This window comes from Hyperolius riggenbachi, chromosome 6, assembly GCF_040937935.1.
Source record: "Hyperolius riggenbachi isolate aHypRig1 chromosome 6, aHypRig1.pri, whole genome shotgun sequence".
NCBI lineage: Eukaryota > Metazoa > Chordata > Amphibia > Anura > Hyperoliidae > Hyperolius > Hyperolius riggenbachi.
Window position 1 is genome coordinate 29,977,763 of NC_090651.1, and position 17,660 is coordinate 29,995,422.

Below are 17,660 nucleotides of genomic sequence, written 5' to 3' on the forward strand. Positions count from 1 at the left end.
CCCCTTGTGATGTCATACAGACCTGCTGTACCTGGCCTTGACAGCTCTGAGAAACAGCTGTGTTCGGCAAGACACTGGTCGGTCATGTCTCATCACAGCATTAAGACAGATGACAATGCCAGAACACTCACCTTCAAGACTAGCATTTATTTACAGCTGATGCATAAATTGTTCTTATTTGTGGCTGCCACTGGCTGGTTCATCCAATACAAATACCATATTTTTCATCAAATAAGATGCTCCGGACTATAAGGTGCACCTAGGTTTAAAGAGAAACTCCAACCAAGAATTGAACTTTATCCCAATCAGTAGCTGACACCCCCTTTTACATGAGAAATCTATTCCTTTTCACAAACAGACCATCAGGGGGCGCTGTATGGCTGATATTGTGGTGAAACCCCTCCCACATCAAGAAATTCTGAGTATGTACTCTTGGCAGTTTCCTGTCTGTTAACCTTTTTGCATTGTGGGAAATAGCTGTTTACAGCTGTTTCCAACTGCCAAAAAACCATGCAGCAGCTACATCACCTGCCAGCAGTAAAAATGTTACCATGTGATAAATGTCAGAATATAAATCAGGGATTTAAAATATTTTACAATGGGCAAACACTGACTAAATCGTTTATACATAATTATTGTAAAAATGAAGCACTTTTTTTTATTACATTATTTTCACTGGAGTTCCTCTTTAAGGCAAAAGCCAGAAAAATGTATTTTCATTAAACCTGGTGCATCCATGGTTCAGGAGAGTCTTGTATATGTTCTTCCCCAATTATTGAGTCCCCCTCGTACCTCATGTCCCCTTCTGTCCTCCTGTGCCCCCATGTGTCCTCCTGTGTCCCTATGTGTGTCCTTCTGTCCCCCTTGTGTGCCCCCCGCTCCCCCATGTGCCCCTTCCGTTCCTCCATGTGTGCCCTCTACTCCTCCTTGTGTCTCCTCTGCTCCCCGAGTATAGTTACAAGAAGCGACAGCATGGCTTACCTCATTCATCAGCTCCAGCGGTGATCACAGACCTCTCCTCTCCTGCACTGCTCCCCTAGTGACGGCTTCTGCTGATCATGTCATCAGAAGCCGGCACCAGAGGAGCAGTGCGGGAGAGGAGAGGTCTGTGATCGCTGCTGGAGCTGATGGATTAGTTGAGCCGTGCTGCCGCTGCTTGTAACTGTACATGGGGAGTGGAGGGAATACAAGGGGAAGTGGAGGGCACACATGGGGACAATTCAGGGCCAGGGAGTCCCCAACTTCGTGTTTGGTTGGTTAGGGGTCGTATGTATCGGTGAGTGTTCATAAGTCAGGGATTCCCTGTACTTGGCATATAAGACTCAGCAGGCTCGGACTGACCCACCGAACCAGCGATTTTTCCATCAGTGGGCCCCGGCCGCTCCACCTCCTGGGGGCCCCAGAGCTGAGAAGGAGGGAGGCACAGCGCAGGAAGGGAGGAGATTGTGCACAGAGCGGTGGGGAGGGGGGGAAGCCTTCCCCCCTCCCTCACCTAGGGGCCCCTCCTTCTGCGCTCCCCCTCCCATCCAAAATTGCACCCAGCCAGCGGCACCGAGCGGGGAACAGCTTACCTGCATCAGAACGATAGCTCTGCATGCCGCTGGGCTGGTCTCCGTCTCCTGCACTGAACAATCACGCTCTCGCAGGAAGTACTGTGAGAGCGTGATTGGTCAGAGCAGGAGACGGAGCCCAGCGGCACGCAGCGCTATCGCTCTGATGCAGGTAAGCCGGTACCCGCTCGCTGCTGCTGGCTGGCTGCAATTTTGGAGGGGAGGGGGAGCACGGAAGAGGGGTCCCCTAGGTGAGGGAGGGGGGGAGGCATTTTGTGGGGATATCTGCCGCCAATCTGATTGTATTTTGTGGGGAAATCTGCCGCCAATCTGATTGCATTTTGTGGGAAAATCTGCCGCCAATCTGATTGCGTTTTGTCAGGAAATCTGCTGCCATTTGACTACTTGATGAATTATCATGAGGCATGTAACTACTTTATTATTTTATCTAAAATGTATCTGGTTAGACCTAATGTCTGTGAATAACACCACTACTTATGTTGTGTTTTTTTTTTTTATTATTTTAAAGTCTGCCCATGACTCATCATGATCACGCCCATGTTCCAGTGCGTGGTGCACGCCGCATGTGGACATATCCCTATTGGAGGCTGTCCTCAGAAGTGCTCACAATCCATTCCCTACCATAAAATCATGCAAAATTTCTAGAGTACATGTGTATGTGAGCCCAAAATGGGGGGGAGAGAGGGAGGGGGGAGGAGGAGGAGAGGGGGGCGGGCCCCAGGCTGAAACTTCCTTGGTGGGCCCTTAGTTTCCCAGTCCGACCCTGAGACTGCAGGTATTTTTCTCCCCATTTTGGGGGGAGGAAAAAATGTGTTTTATATGCTGAAAAATATACTACATACTAATAGCAAAGCTTTCACCCAAAAAATGTATTTGCCGTACGTTTTGGACAGCGCACATAAGGCTTTTATTTCTTTTTGTGTTCTTGGTGAAAAAATTTCACCCTTACTTTCTGTGGTGTTACCGGGAATCGTGTAAACTACTCCAACCGTAACACCACATGCATCAATAATGGCCAGATTATCTCTTCCCAACACAACTACTAAAAATGTTTTATTACTGTCTGGCTGCCATTGTAGAGGTCAACTTATTCTCTGTTGTGTCACCAGTGATAGGAAATAGATAGAATCTTGACATCAGAAAAAGCAAAAAGCAAAACAAGTCTAATAAATCTTCTAACACAACCCCATTCACAATTTTAAAAGGATATATTCCCGGTTCTAACTAATAGATGCTGGAGGTGTGGACAATATAAGTGCACCCTCAGCCTTTGGACTTGTCCCTCGATGAGATCCTACTGGAGTGATGTCAAGGAATTACAAAAGAAAATACAGCCGTAGACCTACCTACTGATACTTCCTTTTACAGTAAATACATATTTAAAAATATACCGTAAGAAATCTCCACTGAAACACCTTATCAATGCTGCACAAATCATACAGTCTAGGCATTGGAGAACCACACTGACCCCCTCTGTCTGAGAATAGTCTGCTGAAATTATAAAACCGACACTCCAGAAGAACTACTAATGCAGAGTATCCGTAATTAAAATGAACAGCATTTTAAAAATGGACACTGTGGCAAAAATTCCAACAAATTTCAAGTATCAAACTTATGAAAAGAGGGACAGGAAATTTGGTGCTGGGTGAAGCTGCTAGTAGAATATAGGCAACTAGCCAACCCGCGTCGTAGCATACGCCGCATCTATCTATCTAATAGAGTACGTGCCTCAACCGTGAAGCAAGAAGAAGTAGGCTTTCCATGAGAAAATGTATGCGTGCTCAAACACCAAGTTTAACCCTAGCAAGTCTGGCTTTGCAAATCCGGCCTAATTGGCTATTCATGAGGCAATGCTCATGCAAATATGCATTTGCTTTCGCATGCCAAACTATGCAGGGTCAAAAAACCAATACTGCAAAGTGCTCTCTCGCTGCCTGGGAACCACAGCGGCACCCCGGAGTGGGAGGCTGGGTGGCGCATCCCCCCCCCCCCCCCCCCCCCAAGCGTGGCCAGCGCTGGGGAGAGCCGTCCGCACCCACCTCCTAATATTAAAAACAGCCACTTACCTTAACGTCCATTGGGTTCTGCTACATGCGCATTAATTTTCTCATGGAAAGCATTAATTGCAGTTTGTATCCTTTGGAGGCAGGTGGTGGATGGCTTGCTCCGGTGGTGTGAACCCTGGAGTGAGTGCGCCTGTCCTCCCCCCCCCCCCCTCTGGAGTGCTGTATGTGAGCCAGCCCTGAGCTCTAAAGCTCGGGGTGACCCATGCTTCTCTCCTTTCTCATGTGGTGCCCCCAAATTAATGCGCATGTAGCAGAACGCAATGGACGTTAAGGTAAGTGCCTGTTTTTAATATTGGGAGGTGGGTGCAGACGGCTTTCCCCGGCGCTGGCCACACTTGGGGGGGGGGGGCGTCCACGCCACCCAGCCTCCCCCTCCGGGGTGCCGCTGTGGTTTCCAGGCAGTGAGAGAGCCTGGGACCCTGCGGTCCCCCCAGTTGTATAAAAAGGGGGCATTGGGAATCCTCCCCGTGGCGCTCCTGGAGGCCTGGAGCACACCAAAAACTGCTAGCAGATCTGCAAAATGCTAGCAGATTTTGAAACACTTTTTCTTATTTTTCTGTAGCATTTCACCTAGCATTTTGCGGTTTTGTAAAGCGTTTTTGGTGTAGTAGATTTCATATACTGTTACAGTAAAGCTGTTACTGAACAGCTTCTGTAACAAAAACGCCTGCAAAACCGCTCTGAACTGCCGTTTTTCAGAGCGGTTTGCGTTTTTCCTATACTTTACATTGGAGGCAGAAACGCCTCCGCAATCCAAAAAATGCCTCACCTCGGGAGTATGCGTTTCAGCAAAACGCCTCCCGCTCTGGTGTGCACCAGCCCATTGAAATACATTACCCAAGCATATCCGCAGCCGCAAGTGGATCGCAAAACGCTGCCGAACCGCTCTGGTGTGCACTAAGCCGGATAGTGCTAATGTAGCATGTAGCAGGGTGACTGCTTTGTGGTATTGGTTTGTGAATGCATTTGCATGAGCATTGCCTCATGAATAGCCAATTAGGCCAGATTTGCAATGTCAGACTTGCTAGGGTAAGGCCTCTTTTCCATGGACTGTAAATAGGCAGTGAAATGGCTCTCAAACTCTCACAACTGCTCACTGCTGCCTGGTAACTGCTCACTGCTGCCTGGTAACTGCTTGCTGCTGCCTGGTAACTGCTTGCTGCTGCCTGGTAACTGCTTGCTGCTGCCTGGTAACTGCTTGCTGCTGCCTGGTAACTGCTCGCTGCTGCCTGGTAACTGCTTGTTGCTGCCTGGTAACTGCTTGTTGCTGCCTGGTATCTGCTCACTGCTGCCTGGTATCTGCTCACTGCTGCCTGGTAACTGCTTGTTGCTGCCTGGTAACTGCTTGTTGCTGCCTGGTATCTGCTCACTGCTGCCTGGTAACTGCTTGCTGCTGCCTGGTAACTGCTTGTTGCTGCCTGGTATCTGCTCACTGCTGACTGATAACTGCTTGCTGCTGCCTGGTAACTGCTTGTTGCTGCCTGGTATCTGCTCACTGCTGCCTGGTAACTGCTTGCTGAGCACACAGCTCAACAGTCCGTGGAAAAGAGGCCTTAAACTTGGTGTTTGAGCACGCATACATTTTCTCATGCAAAGTACTTCTTCTTCTTGTTTGAAGGTTGAGGCACTTAGTCTATTATATATATAGATAGATAGATACCAAACCAATACTACCTCTCCCACCAACCCTCCCACTACTACTCCTAACGCTAACCATCCCCCTATTTGTTCCTAACATTAACCATCTCCACAGCTTTTCGTTATGTTTTTGTGTATTGTCATATGTCGGTTTCAGGCCCTGTAGATTTTGAAACATGTCTTCTTCTTCTCCTTCTTCTTCTTCTTCTTCCCAATTGCCCTTACAGTCTGAAGCGGCGGTTGCCAGTACAGTAAAAACTTGGATTGAGAGTAACTTGGTTTAAGAGCGCTTTGCAATAAAAGCAAATATTTTTGTGAAATTTTGACTTGATCTACACGCAATCTCTTGATATACAAGCAAAAAAAAAGTACACATGCGTCATGTCTTCACTAGCCTTCCTGGCGGTAACCTCAAACGTAGTTCGGGGTAAGCCGCGCAGGAGGTTTTCTCAGGCCCTGCTGGGCCGTTTTGAATAATTTTTTTTTTGCTGAACGCAGCTAGCACTTTGCTAGCTGCGTCAGCACTTCGATCGCCGCCGCCTCGCGCTCCATCGCCGCTATCCGCGTCGCAACACAGCCCCCCCCCCCAGACCCCTGCGCTGCCTGGCCTATCAGCGCCAGGCAGCGGCAAGGGGTGGATCGGGACTCCCTTAGACGTCACGATGTCCATGACGTCGGTGACGTCATCCCGCCCCGTCGCCATGGCGACGGGGGAAGCCCTCCAGGAAATCCCGTTCTTTGAACGGGATTTCCTGATCGCCTATCGCCGGAGGCGATCGGCGGGATGGGGGGATGCCGCTGAGCAGCGGCTATCATGTAGCGAGCCCTAGGCTCGCTACATGATTTAAAAAAAAAAACACAAAAAAAAAACGGCTGCGCTGCCCCCTGGCGGTTTTTAATATACCGCCAGGAGGGTTAAAGATGGCACGAACCGTTCGCCGGGCGAATCTCTCTGGGCCTTGTACTACTTCCGGGTCGCTATGACCCGGATTAGTACGCCTGCGCTGGCCCGGCGTCACGCACGTCACGCACATACGCAGAAAGTGCCCGGCAACAGGAGCGCGATCTAGGACGCGCACCGCCGGGCCAGCGCAGGCGTACTACTCCGGGTCATAGCGACCCGGAAGTAGAACAAGGCCCAGAGAGATTCGCCCGGCGAACGGTTCGTGCCATCTTTAACCCTCCTGGCGGTATATTAAAAACCGCCAGGGGGCAGCGCAGCCGTTTTTTTGATTTTTTTTTTTTTTTTAAAGACAGAGGCGCCAGGCTATGTACCGGACCGCATTGGTGATATGCTCCTATTTATTGCCTGAGGAAGTGGGATATACCCGCGAAACGCGTTGCACCTTTTTCGGAGTATGTAAATAGACTGATTTTTGCTTAAAACAGCAATTTTTGTGTCTGTTTTGGAGGGGTAAGTCCACCGCTACCTACTTCATTTTATCCATTTTAAAGAAATATTGTTTTTACCCTGTTGGCGCCTCTGTACTACTTTTGCGGAAGTAGAACAAGGCCCATAGATTTTGAGATGTTCGCCGGTGAACGGTTCGGGAACCGTTCGCAACATCTCTAGTCATCACAAAGCCACATTTCCATGAAATCCTCAAAAGCAACTTTCATAGATTAGATAGATTACAAGCATAGTTACATAGTTATTTTGGTTGAAAAAAGACATACGTCCATCGAGTTCAACCAGTACAAAGTACAACACCAGCCTGCTCCCTCACATATCCCTGTTGATCCAGAGGAAGGTGAAAAACCCTTACAAGGCATGGTCCAATTAGCCCCAAAACGGAAAATTCCTTCCCGACTCCAGATGGCAATCAGATAAAATCCCTGGACCAGCATCATTAGGCATTACCTAGTAATTGTAGCCATGGATGTCTTTCAACGCAAGGAAAGCATCTAAGCCCCCTTTAAATGCAGGTATAGAGTTTGCATGTTTCCGAAATTGTAAACCAAGGCTCCACTGTACTGATATTGTACTATCAGGAGTCTCTGGCACTGGTTTTATCTTGCGCAACTTTTTAGGTATGCTCTATATGTCCCCCCATTTTTTTTCTGGTCTGGGTGCCTTTTCTTAAAATGGACCTGAACTCTTGCACAGGACAGCAGGAAAACATAAAGAAATGCACCCCATATAGCGTTTAGCTTGTCTAATTCTCCCTCATCTATGTCTAGTCACAAGTTGTAATTTGATCTGTCCCCTGTGTCACATGACTGCCACAGCAGATAAGCTCATTTGAAAGCTCAGGATGTTAACAATATGTCTGATCCCATTAAAGAGACACTGAAGCAAAAATAAAATTATGATATAATGAATTGATTGTGTAGTATGGATAATTACTAGAACATTAGTAGCAAAAAAAATATTCTCATATTTTTATTTTCAGTTATATAGTTTTTTTTTATAACATTGCATCATTCTCTAATATTTGCAGTTTACACACTACTCAGCATTCTAAATGATTTTACAGAGCAGACTAGTGAACTTTTGAACCCTTCTCTGCAAAGAAAAAGAAAATACATTGACAGATACTTGAGATAATAAGCTTCAGAAGACAGAACTCTCTGAAACTTTGAAAGTCGTGGAGCTCAATTGCTCTTTTGCATAGATAACAACTGGAGTTTCTTAACTCTTCCTGCACTGGAAAAAATATTAGACTTATGTCTCTGTTCCTAATGTTTTATTTCTTAGCTGCACTACAGTGACATAACAATCATTATATCATTTTTTTTTTCCGCTTCAGTGTCTCTTTAAAGCAGGAAGTAGAAACACTGGAGATTTATTTTGGGTTTTGTATCAGCTGGAAAAAAGAAATGTTTTTCTTTAAAGGTTATTATGATGTTGCATATCTTTTAGAGCAGAGAGGAATTCTGAGCTCAGGTCCGCTTTAACTGAAAGACCCGTGCAGTGCCAGTGGGATTGTGGGAAGTTGTTTTTTATTTTAATGCTACTGTAACAAGCTTACCTCAGCCTGCAAAACACAGAAGGCTTCCTAATTCAGATAAGATAAGAACACTATGACCAGAAGGAAATTCAATCCCTCCAGCCTTTGTAAAGTTTACACAGTGATGGGAGCCTGTTGTCTAGGTGATTATTGCGGTGATGTCACTTTTGGCATCTCAGAGAAACAGTAAAACAGTGAATATTGAAGCTTATTCCATATCACATTTTTCCAACATCTGACAGTGAACACTAAAGACAATAGATAAGTAATAGTATAATAATAAGTTAAGTTGCATTTATTATGGAGTTTTATTGCACTTTAAGGGACCTGTTTTCTCTGTCTGTATGCGTATGTGTCTGCCCCTTGTCTGTATGTAGGTCATCTATGTTATTTGCATTGAAAATTGTACTTTATAAATAAAGATTCTACAAAAAAATATAATAATTCCACTTAGTCTGGAGTTGTACATTAAATACACATCCCGGCAGGTGAAATTGATGGAACCTCTTGGTAAGTGGGAGGGGGGTGCCGACAAGTGCGTCTGTGCCGGGAGTCGTGGCCATGACTAATGACTCTTGAGAATTAGAATTGCTCTCCTTCTTTGCATGTCTGTTATCGAGCAGTAAATAAAGATTGGATGTAGGGGCCAAGGCTCAATACATTCTTATCAGATTTCATGGTCGTCCTCTTACGGCTGCATTAATGAACTCATTATTTCTTTCAACCAGACCTCTTATTGAGGGCGTCTTACTGCCACATAACAACAAGGATTACAAAAAATTCACAGATTAATATTTTGCTTCATGTGGGCCCAGCTCAGAGGGTCTTCAGCCAGAGCTCAAGTTTCCGGCTCATATACTTAAAGAGGAACTCCAGTGAAAATAACATAATGAAAAAAGTGCTTAATTTTTACAATAATTATTTTATACATGATTTAGTCAGTGTTTGACCATTGTAAAAGCTTTCCTCTCCCTGATTTACATTCTTACATCTATCACATGGTAACATTTTTACTGCTGGCAGGTGATGTGACGTCTGTGGAAAGTGTTGATGCAGTTTTGGCAGTTGGAAACAAATGTTATTTCCCACAATGCAGCAAGGCTCACAGACAGGAAACTATCAGGACCATGGCCCTGACATCACACTGTGGGAGGGGGTTTCACCACAATATCAGCCATACAGAGCCCCCGTTTGAAAAAAGGAAAAAATTCTCGTGGGAAAGTGGGTATCAGCTACTGATTGGGATGAAGTTCAATCCTTGGTTATGGTTTCTTTTTAAAGTATACCCGAGCCAAAATTTGGGTACAAAATGAGATACTTACCTAAAGAGAAGGAAGCCTCAGGATCCTATTGAGGCTTCCCTCGCTGGTCTGATGTCCCCCCTCGCTGAGCAAGGCCCCCAGGAGAATTGGCGACAAGGAATTGTCACCAATCACATCAGGCAAAGACCTCCAATATTAATCTTAGTTTATTAATAATTAAAATAACACACAATTAAAAAGAACTGTAAGGCAAAACAGTCCACTGTTTCGGGCTCCTGCCCTTCTTCAAGTTGCCTAGAACTTTTTAATTGTGTGTTATTTTAATTATTAATAAAGTAAAATTAATATTGGAAGTAATGTGGACCTCATCTAAGTCTTTATCGATTGGAAATCCTGTGATACCCGGGATACGGTGGCCTGCACACTTCACCCTGCCATGGGAATAAGCTAGAGAGTGCGGTTTCATCACTTTTAACCAATTACATCAGGGTCATGCACCTTCTCTTAGATCAGCACGGCCACGCAGTGTACGAGCCACTCTGCGCTACTGCGCATGCGCAGTGGCTCCAGCTCGTCTCAGGAGAGGAACGTGGCCTGATGTGGAAGGGGGGGCCGCGCTGAGTAAGGGGGGGCATCGGAGTACAGGGGGAAGCCTCAATAGAATTATGAGGCTTCCCTCTCTTTAGGCAAATATCTCTTTTTCAACCTGAACTTTGGCTCGGGTACACTTTGAAGCTCTAGTTCAGGTTCATGTTTTTAAAGTGTACCCGAGCAAACCTCTGGTCAAAAAACGGATACCTAAAAAAAACGCTCCTGAATCTTGTAGAGGCTTCCCACTGTGCTCCTCTTCATGCACGAGGACGGCTGCGCCTGCAAAGTAATCCGGAGTCACTTCCTGCTACTGTGCAGGTGCGGAGTTTAGCTCGAGCTCGCTTGTGCCTGAAGACTCGGATCTTCCAGGGGATTCCAGTAAGCGGCAATAAGGGCAAGGAGGACACAGGAAGCCTCTGGAGGATCCAGATGCTTCCCTCTTCTTAGGTAAGTATATTTTTTTGACCCAACATTTACCTTGGGTTCACTTTAATACATAATATGGGGCTGATTCACAAAACTTTGCTGTTGAATTACCTCACCTTGCATATTAGCTTCCAATTTATCTCTCCTTGAGTGACGAAATTCATGATTTTTCTCTCCTTGACTAACTTAACTCATGATTTATCTCGCCATAAAGTGGGATAAAACTCTGACATGACATGCATTAAAAAATGTTTTCCTGCTTGTTTCTACCCACACAGCTATTATATGTGCTTTTGTGCACAAGTTATATTGACTTTTTACAAATTACAGTACAGTTTATCTGAAAATTACAAAGTACAGTTTATCTGCTCTGAAAGCTGCCATGGCATTTTATTGCACAGCTGCTGTATTCATGTATTAAAATCTATCTAGTGATCACTTCTCGGTTGCACACATACTAGAAGCAGAGAGATATCAGTTTCTGCACTTTGCTAATGTTTACTAAATGTACCTGACAAAAAATGTAAAAAAAAAAAGAATGTTATCACCTCTTCGGATGCTGTCAGAAGCTGCCCACTGAAGCAAGGAGCTTGACACTGAAGAACAAAGTGCTGTGTTTAACTATTTGAATGCTATTCTGCTATATGTTAGGAGTGATCTAGTTACCTCTGCAGCGGGGAGCGGTGCAGCCGCCGCTCACGCGTCTGACGTCACCACGGATCACGCGGCGTCCTCACAGACAGGTCTCTGCTGGTTGCATCAAAGCAGAGTAGCGCACGTGCGCACCAGGAGACAGGACCTTTATGCACTGAGGAGGCGGGTCAGCTGACAGCAGTGTTCTGACTCTCGCTGCTGATTGGCCGGGTTTCGCTGGGCGGGTAGTTTGGAATTGCCTGTCTATATTTAAACCCAGTGTTGTCAGTGGCTCGTTGTCTGCTGTTGCTGAAACTTCGCAGTGAAAGCTCTCAGACCTTAGTCAGATCCATGTGTGTTTGATCCGGCAGGACCCCGGGCATTCACACTTAGCTTAGGAGAATATTATTATCATTGTATATTGATTTATTGTGTATGACCTCTTGCCTGAACCTCTGATTACTCTCTGCCTCTCGATTCTGTACGTTTGCCAATCTGATCTGTTGCCGGCCTCGGCCCGACCTCTTACTCTGATTAAGCCTTCTGATTCTGTACCATTGCCAATCTGATCTGTTGCCGACCTCGGCCTGTATACTCACTATGATTTTGCCTGATGTTTCTGTACCGCTGCCTGGCCGACCTGATACTGACTTTTGTTCTAGGGTTCTGATTATCAGATATATCACTGATCATTACACTATAATTTTTTTTGTGGTAGTAGATTTACATGCTGCTTTAAATAATCTTTTAGTGCATAGAGTAAATGCTGAGTTTCATAATTAATTGGCTTAACTTATGGTTTATCTCTCCTTATTTGACTTAACTTTTTTTCTCTTTGTTTATCGCACCGTTGTGCAGATCAGATGTTTCTGACAAATATCTGACAAGATTTGCCACATGCTTGTTTCAGGTGGGTGATTCAGAAGCTACTGATTCATGAAAGATCAGCAGGGCTGAAGGCAACTGGTATTGTTTAAAAGGAAATATATATGGCAGCCTACATATTCCTCTTAGTCACTTCAAGTGCCTTCCTGGGTCAATGGAAAACTTCCAGGCTTTTTTATTTTATTTTTTGCTTTTTGCTGCTTTTCTACTATTGTGCATAATAAATAAAGTACATGTAGAAAATAAAATCTATACATTTTTTTAAATGCAACTTTCCCTTAAAAAAGGAGAATAATGTAAAGGAGAACAGAGCTCTGCGTCTGGAGACCAGATAATTTATCCAATTCTTATTCATTACTTGCTTATGTTATTTGCACTAATTTGCAGTTTTGATTTTCTATCCTGTTGACTCCACCTGTTAAAGGACTTACGAGGCCAAGAATAGAAAAAAAAAGTTAGATACCTGCATCAGCTTGTAACGTGCCGTTCCGCCGGGTCCCCGCCGCTCAATAGCCCCCCGGACGGTCCCCGACCACGCGGCCCGGGTCGGGCTCTCCAGCCTGTACAAAGATGGCCACCGAAGGCTGTTTCCTGTAGTGTGGATCGCCGGGTTGGCCTTAGAGCTGCGCAGCCGCACTCGCGGCTATGCGGACTGCGCAGACGCGGCCAGCTCCGGCGTCCATCTTTGTACAGGCAACGGTCGGGGGCCGTTCGGGGGGATATTGAGCGGCAGGGACCTGGCGAAATGGCACGGAGGGCGCGCACGGCGTCCTCTGTGCCTTACAAGCTGATGCAGGTATCTAACTTTTTTTTATTTTTTTTTGTATTCTTGGCCTCGTAAGTCCTTTAAGTAAAAGTACCTCTAACTATTAACTCCTGGTTGTCATGTGTTGCAGTCATGTCATTCCAGTTTTCCTTTTACTAACACCTCTGCCATATTATTTATCCTAACAGTGTCCTCCCTCTCTACCCTCAGCCGATATTTTGCATTGCAGCCTATGGTGCGCCCTTTTTAGTCCATTAGCCATGTGTGCCCCTTTTTCCTGTTCCCGGAGGGAGTCATGGTGGCCACACAAGACCTCTGGCAGGTAAGCTGCTTGCCTGTTGGAGTTACCATGGCAGGTGGAGGGGGCATAGTTTAGGCCCATCAAAGTTTTGCCGGGGGGCCCCATGACCTATAGTTATGCTTCTGCCAAACCAATGGTAACTGCTTTATCCAAAACTGAAATAATGCTCATGATAAGCACTATTATTGCACTGTTAAATATTAATCAGACTGAGATTGATGAATCTTGCAAACTGCTGCCCACCTCTTGTGACCTCTCCTCACCTTGCCTTGCCTTTTACTTTAGTAGCCAGCATTTCTGAAACTGCTGATCATATTGACATGCACTTGTCTCCGAAGAAACCTTTGGTTATGTAGATTTTATCCATTGTTCTGTTTAAACTGAGCTATGTCTGTGGCAACGTAAATCTTAGAGCGCTCGTTCACACTAGGGGCGTTTTTGCCCTTTTTTCGAGCGCAAACATTTTTCAAAATCGCCCCCAAAACGCTTGTGCAATGAATCTCTATGAGAGGGTTCAAATCAGCGCGTTGCGCCCGCTTTGCGGTTGGCAAAGCGGTGCCTGTACCATTTTTGAGGCGATTCCGCCTCAATGGAAGGTATAGGAAGAGCGCTAAACGTTCACAAAATCGCTTTGTGGGGCGATTGCATTCGCGTTAATCAATAGATTTTATTTATTATTTTCCGGGTCAAAGAGTCCCCTCCCTTATTTGCATCAGGGAGTGGATTAAAAAACGCTCAGAATGCTTAGAAAAGCACTTTTCATAAAAGAGGAACGCCCACCCAGGCGCCAGGAATCAAAAAAATAATTGCGACAGAAAACCGCTAACGCGAGCGTAACACAATGTGTACGAGCCCAAAGGGTTGCTTTGTCAAGTAAAGTTAGCCTGAATACATCTACCAGCGTGGATGAAATAGAGGCACTGTGTAAAAAGGGCGCAGGATAAAACCGGAATCATTATTTTTCAGTAAGGAATCTTAAAATATCAGTGTACAAAGAAATATGGCTTAATATTAGCAATTGTTTCTAAAGTGAGTTTTAATGATTTTAAAGAAAACCTGTACTGAGAGAAACCGCCTCTGGGGGTTACTCTCTTGGGGGGGGGAGAGAGGCTTCCGGATCCTATTGGGGCTCCGCCCGTGCTCCTCAGTCCCACGGCGGCGGAGATCAAGCTCCCTGAACAGCGGGGATGTAAATATTTACCTTCCCGGCTCCAGCGCAGGCGCAGTATCGGCTCTCCGCCTCGCTGTCGGCCCGCTCTAATGCGTCGGCGCAAGTCTCCTGCGCCTGCGGAGATCGGCTATTTTCACCTATCTCTGTGTGGAAAGCTGCAACAGCGCCCCCGCTGGAGCCAGAAAAGTAAATAAATCAGCGCTTGCCAGGCTTGTCGAGGGAGGTTTCCTGACACTTCGGGGGAGCCAGCGCTGGACTGCCTACAGCTACAGAGGAGGGGAAAGCCTCATTGGGACCCTGAGGCTTCCCAGGGGAACTTTTTTTGTTACAGGGTCTCTTTAGGTATTCCAAAATCATATATTTTAGGTGTAATCATTTATACGTCATACATGTAGCCGAAAAATATTACCGATATTTTACTAATACTAAGTCTAACCTTACTCTCACACAGAACCCTCCCTCTATCGATGCCTAACCCTAAGACCCCCCTGGTGGTGCCTAACTCTAAGAATCCCTTGATGGTGCCTAACCCTAAGACCCTCCTGGGGTGCCTAACTCTAAGAATCCCTTGATGGTGCCTAACCCTAAGACCCTGCTCCTGGTGGTGCCTAATCCTAACAGCCCCCTGGTGCTGCCTAACCCTAACAGCTCCCTGGTGGTGCATAACCCTAAGACCCCTCTGGTGGTGCTTAAACCTAAGGCCCCCCCCCCTGGTGGTGCCTAACCCTAAGACCCCCCTGGTGGTGCCTAAACCCTAACAGCCACCTGGTGTTGTCCAACCCTAAGTTAGGCTGGTGCCTAACACTAAAACCCCACTTCCTATTGCCTAACCCTAAAAAAACCCTTTCTCCGTTGCATACGATAATTAACGAAATTATAATCAATTAAATTATAATTATAATTTTCAAAACAAATGTAAAAATGATTTAAAAAAAAAAAAGTAGAATTGCATTTCAAAACGATAATGAATGAAATTATAATTCTCAAAACAAATGTAAAAATGTTAAAAGAGAATATCAAAATGTTGAAAAGTTAAAACGATAATTTACAGAAATGATAATTATCAAAACGAATTTCATAACGATATGTTATAAACCACTTATTCTGAAAAAGAAAAATTTCAGTTTGACGGGCACGGCGCCTGGCCCCCAAATTGTCCAATTTTGCGCCCAATATAGCCGATATTGAACATTACAGTGAATGGCGATGCCCGATTTGTCCACTTCTCATATGCGCCCAATTTTCCTGCCTCCCATCTACCATACCCAAGCCTCGGCATGCAGTGTTGAAACAGTTAAATCCACAAAGAGAATTTGCATCTGTAAAAGTTGTGTCTGTTACCTGCATGTGGCAGCAGATAGTGAACCGACTTCATTAGCTGCCTAATGTCCCAGCAAATGACTGTCAGAATGTTTGACAGTTCAGCTGTACACAGGGAGACCTGAGTACCTGGCGGTTAATGAGGCAAAAGCCTGAGCAAGATTTTGAGAGGAAACTTCAAACCCTTTTGTAGGCGGCCGGCCCTGCAAAGCATCATCTGTGATGGTGGCTGGTGTGCTTTTAGTCCCGCTTTTGATTCTCCCGAGTGGAGTCTCGGCAGCGATTTAACGAGGGTTGAGCTGAACCAGTAAGACAAACTGCTGGCCGCACTACAAATATACAATTGTGAATATGCTTGTTGCAATATATTATTAAAGGCTCTGAATGCACCGGTCCATCAAAGTTTAAACATGCTGTAGGAAGAAGCGTGCAGGCTGTACTGACACCTGCTGGCAGCGGCGGGCAATGCAACTCACATTTCCAAATAAAAACTGTCAAAACGTTAAGGCTGCATTTCGCACGCGAATTCGCATGGATGACGATGTATGCGAATTTAACCATGGCAGTGCTGGTGTGCTTTTCCATTGTTTCTATGCGAATTCGCATGAAAATTCGCATACCCACACTTCATGCGAATTTCCTATTAAATACATTGTATGCGATTCGCATAGCGGTATGCGGTATGCGAATTCTGATGGCTCTGCCATGCGAATTTTTTCTGCACAGAAAAACGCAAAGGAATCCTGACAAGTGGAAACAGTCCCATTCACTTGTATTGCTATGCGAATTTGCATGCGAAAAACGCATGCGAATTCGCGATAGTGGAAATGAGCCCTCATTGTCCTTCGTACGTGTGTCAAATTTATCCATATGTTTCAAAAAATAATAAGACAAAGGAGCTTGCTCAACAAAAAGAAAATAGCAATTTTGTCCGGCCAGCTATGTGAATAAAAGAGGTAGTGCAGTTGCGCAATTAGGGTGACCCCTGTTACCTAGGTAAAGCGGTGATTGGTCGGCATACGCCGGTCTTTCGGGGACCGTTACTGGGTGTTTGCAACATAGTTAGCCACATATTAGGCGTACATTTGCTTGGTATACCCCAGTCCCGCACCGTGCTAGGCCGCTTTGTACCTGATTTTTGTTTTTAAAGTTTTTTAAATAAACGTGGGATACTTTTACGCTATGTGAAGCGTTTTTTTCTTGGAGGTAACGCGGTGACAGCGGAGTGAGTGAAGCCCAGCAGCGGAGTTGCTAGAGAGGCTGAGGGGTGGCCTATACCCTTAACATGAAGTCGGGCCCGTTTTGGCCTCTCAATCTGGTGAGTCTCTGCTATTGGGGGAGGGATACTGCTGTATCACTCTACTAATCTCTGTGAGATGGACTGTTTTATTGCCTAATCTCTATGAGAAGTTATGGAACCTCTGAAGCATATTGAGTCCCATGAATACAGGGCTCCATCTGAGCACTTGTCCCTTTACCATTATCCTAGGTAAGTGACACAAGCCAAAAAAAAACGTATGATATAATGAATAGTATGTGTAGTACGGATAATTACTAGAACATTAGTAGCAAAGAAAAGAGTCTCATATTATTATTTTCAGTTTTATAGCTTTTTTTTATGACATTGCATCATTCGCTAATATGTGCAGTTTAAAAACTACACTCTGTATTTTAAACTATGAAACAGAGGAGCAGAGCTAATGACCATTTCAACTTCCCTGCAGTAAAATCTTATCTGAAGTTGTCTTTCAGAGTTATAGCAATAGCACTGTAGCTGACCAAAGTTTGGTCCGAGAGCTCAGAGAAGCTCTTTTGCATAGATAACAAGTGAAGTTTCTTAACTCTTTCTCTACTGGAAACAAAGGGAGACTCATATCTTCTAGTCATTATATCATAAGTATCATAAGTTTATTTTCACTTCAGATTTCCTTTAAGTGTATTGCATAATGTGCCTTACTTTAGTGATGTTTCTAGCAGCATGTGCTTCCTCGTCAGTGTAAGTTACAGTAAAATTGTGCTACCTACAGTATGCATGATAACTTTACCAAAATTTACGGAATATGGTCCAAGGTTACATAT